Below are 4202 nucleotides of genomic sequence, written 5' to 3'. Positions count from 1 at the left end.
GCTCTGTGTGTGTGGAGTGGGGTGGGTGGGATGCTGGGGATTAGACAGGAGGTTCTGCAATTTCCGTCTTTAAACTCTGTCCCCTGTAGGATCTCCACTGGAGAACAATGGCTGTGTTGAGTCAGGAAAGTGCATAGGGCATGCAGGAGGAGGCTGTAGGCACAGGCCTGGGAGATGACTAAGTTTAAGCAGCCCCCAAACTGTTCTGCTAGGAAGGAGTAACTTCAGACTGAGCTGGGTTGGGTTAATACAGGGAGGTGGCAGGTGAGGACATTTAAGCACTTGGGGAGTTGTACAAATATGTCTGGCGACTAGGAAAAAGAAAGTTCTGTTTCGGGGTTTTGGAAGAAACAAGGAACCACTTGGTCTAAATTAAAGGGAAGGATGGGACAGACAGTGAGGAAAGCGAGAAGCACTAGGGGACCGTTTTCTGGACAAAAGTCAGGAGGACCCCAGCAGAGGAAGACATTATACTGTGGTCAGACACTGGTCCAGGGATAGGAGTTTGGGACACAGGCTTTACATCCTGACACCACCAGGCTTGTGGTCCTAGTGGCTTTCACTGGGGCCCAAATGTCCATTTGGGACTAGGGTGGGGTCACCTGACCCAGAAACTGTGTCTGTAAGCTGTTTCTGACCCCTCAGACCTTGGAGCTAGACTTGGTCTGAAATCCCTTTCTTCCCTTGTGCACTCAACAGGCCTTTTCCTTTGATGGAAAGTAGGATAGCCCCAGCCAGGGTCTGCTCAAACCGCCCCAGAGGTTAAAGGCTAGTTATTAAGGCAGTTAAGAAATGGATATTCTCTTGCTCCCTCGGACCTGGGCGTGGTGTTCTGGTTAACCCAATGCAGCAGCAGAGAGGGGTTGAGGGTACTTAGAAAGCAAGGAAGCGGTCCAGCTTTTCTGGGTGGGGTCTTGCTCCAGGAGTTCTCCCACTACCCTTCTGTGCTCACCACTTTTCTTGGAGAAGGCCTCTGCTTGCACGAGGTCCCGGGTGCTCGGATGCACGCACTATTCAGGTCAGCCTAGTTTGTTTTCCGGTAGGTCTTCAGGTTTGGTGCAGAGCTTTAGGCAATGCTTGAGATGAACACATCTAAGTCGAATTGGGACTGGGTGCACCCCATCAATGGGTGTTGGGTGTCCTGGGGTGAAGCAGAGACCGGGCTCTGGGGTATCAGGGGAGACTGGCACGCTCAGGGCCACTTTGTGTGCTCTTGACCCTACTGCGATCTCCAGAAGAGGCACTGGCTCATCCTCATGTGACACTGGGTCTGCTACAAGAGCCCTGGGGGGTGCGGCTGGCGCCTGTTTGAAAAAAGCGACAGGTCCAGGATGAGCTTGGGTTCCAGTAGTGGGGGTTTTGTCCGCCACAGCAGCTTGTCCAGGTAGGACGGAGACCCCACTTTGTAATCGCAGGACCGGCCCATAGTCGGCCTCAAAGGCGCGCTCCATGGATTTGAGTGCGACTGCTCCAGGAAGCGCTTCGAATTTCTCTGAGTCCTTAAGTGGGTCCACCTGAACATCTCCTCCGCCAGTGGGAGAGCGGCACGTGGGTCGCGCTGCACCTCGGGCCAGATCCTGACAGCGGTCAGGCCGCCATTCCAGATCTGGCTTACAGGCTCGGGATACCTGCAAGGCGTGCAAAAAGAAGGCACGATGTGAAACACCCAGGATGAATGGGGAGCCAAGTGGCCTAATCCCCTGTCGTCTGCTTACAGGTCCCTCATTATTCCTCCCTAGTCCCTAAAGGGGCAGGTACTATCATCCCTCAAGGTTGAGTGTGATGGGCGAGGTGAAAGTGAGCTTCAGGGGGGGCCCAGCTAGGGGGGTGATCTGTGAGTTTAGTCTTTGGTACCAGCGGCTTTCTTGGACACTCCTGCGTGCAGGCATTCATTGATGGATTTGTGAACAAAGCAACAAAACAGTCTTCCTTATGGAGCTTTTCTAATTGGTTCACCTATAACCCATATAATAACATGGGATCGTGTTAAACTGGGGATCTGGACCCTGCAGCTCTGCACTGGGACCTGGGAGCTCCCGGTTGCTCCTGCAATCCTCGGACTGCACTTTAGATGAGCCCAGTGCTTCTAATCCTGCCCCAGATTTAGATACACAGGAGGATTAAAAGTAAGTACCAGGTATCCTTTGCTGCCCACTACCAATGTTCTGGTTCAGTAGGTCTAGATGGCCCTGTTTGGGCATGTTTATGAGATTCTCCTAGGGATTCTACGCAGCCCAGGCTGATAACCTCTGCCATGATGGATCTGGATAGGTGCCTTGTAGCCCCTGGCCTCCAAGCAGAGCAGATGGGGCCTGCAGAAAGATCACAGACACCATCGAGGGAGGCCAAAGAGCCTTGGAATTCTGCCCTCTACTGACTGCCCCGTAGCCAAGGAGACTGAAATCAGATAGCTAAGAGCAAACGGAGGGCAGATGGGCAGGCAGGTGGCTGGCTGTCAGCTCTGGCCGAACCCCTTTCTTATGCCAGGTACTGCGGTTGGGAGCACAGACAAGGTGGCAGCTCCTGGCCAGCTGCTCCCTGAGCCAGAGGGCTGGTGCTCACACAGGACAATCAGGCCAGCCAAGGCCAGGCAGGTGCAGCCCATAGGCTATGGGGGTACTCTGGCTGGAGAGGTAGGGGAAAGGACTTGTGCTACCCACCTCCCAGGGAACACCATTAATGTGGGCATTGCCCTCAGAGTTCAATACTACCCTTTGCCTGAATGCCCTTGAAGTTGCAGGGGTTTCTAGGAAGAAGAGCTGGGAAGGACCAGCATCTGTCTGGTACACTCCAAGTGCTGGCCATATATGATCTATTACCTTGAGATAGTAGTACTCTATCTGAGAGGACTTAGTTTGACCACCACAGTCCTAAAGATGAGAAGATTAGCATTCCACAATGGTGAGTGTCCCTGCAGCCAGGACTTGTCCTTTGTGCAGGTGTGACAGAGAAGCCCAGGAGCTTCAGGTACTACCCTGAACTAACTAGCAGTGACCTGGGGTACCCTGCTACAGTCTCCTCTGGTGCCAGTCCAACACTGTGAGCCTTGAATTCTGTGGCATGGAAGGGGGCGGGCACAAGTCTAAGAACTAGTCTCGGGCAGCCTCAGCATGAGGCTGGCGGAAGAGCCTATTAATCTCCATCCTCTGACAACAAGAAGCTAACAAACCTGCCCCAGATAACGGTGCCCTGCCCCCGCTTTGCACCCCCTCAATTTCGAAACCTATCATCTGTCAAATGACTAAAAAAAAAGAGAAATTGCCTCTCTGTCACTTATGTAACAAGCTGTCAGAGTCCCATGGCAGTGGGGTTCCCAGTGAGCCCCCTCAGAGCTGACGCAGCTAAGCACCCCCTCTACCGCTCTTTCTAAACCGAGCAGTACTGGGGCTGCCTCCAGATATTAGCAGATGGTGGTGCCCCAGTGCCTGATCTGAGAGAGCCAGGACAGGAAAGGATCTGAGATCAGTGCTACTCCTGCAGCAATGGTTTAAACATCTCCGTGTCTCCAATACCGACTCTTGCCAAGGGTCCCGAAGCCAAGTGAAGCACAACATTGAAGATCTTAAGTGTGGGACACAGATACATTTTGGGGATGGCTTTACATGGGTTTGCTGTGTAGCATGATGCCAACGTCTTAACCTCACTATGCTGTGACTTTCTCCTGGACAGTAATAATGACACGGCCTCTGTCAATGATACCCTCGGGAGGTGCGAAGGATGTGCGAAGTGAGAATTGTTTCACGACAGGGAATTGTGCACTGTTTCCTTGCTTTGCGTTGTCACCGTTGACCTTCCAAGGGCAAAATCATGACTGAAAGTGTTCAGTGGTAGGGTGGGTTACCTAGCATACTGTAGGGGAAAAAAAAATCCAGCCTGTTCATGAAATGTTACAGCAGACACTTACTCACACTTGCCCCGTGTGCCCAAGTATTCACTGGTCTCAGGGTATCAAGGAAAGCTGGGGGCGTTGTTCTGGGGAATGGAAGTGCCTGACTCACCCAGCTGGCTAGTTACTCCGAATGTTTGGGGACAGGAGAAAGGCAGGGAACTAACCTGGGAAACGTGCCCAGTGCAATACATAAAATGAGAAACAGAGGTCATGGAAACTCAATGGCCAAAGGGAAACAAGAGGACAGGGGAACATGGCTCCGGACGCCAGCCCCGGACACCCACCTGTCCCAGTTGGAGAGCTGGCTCTGACT

General features: G+C 52.8%; 1 pseudogene; it reads right to left on the bottom strand.

Moving 5' to 3' along the window:
- Positions 1-1019: 1019 nt before the first annotated feature.
- The window catches only part of LOC116884389, a 15184-nt pseudogene continuing 12001 nt past the window's right edge, over positions 1020-4202 (bottom strand).

The sequence above is a fragment of the Rattus rattus genome, chromosome 15 (genome assembly GCF_011064425.1).
Source record: "Rattus rattus isolate New Zealand chromosome 15, Rrattus_CSIRO_v1, whole genome shotgun sequence".
NCBI classification, from domain to species: Eukaryota; Metazoa; Chordata; class Mammalia; order Rodentia; family Muridae; genus Rattus; species Rattus rattus.
The sequence above is the reverse complement of the archived record's forward strand: the minus strand, read 5'-3'. Positions and strand labels throughout refer to the sequence as shown.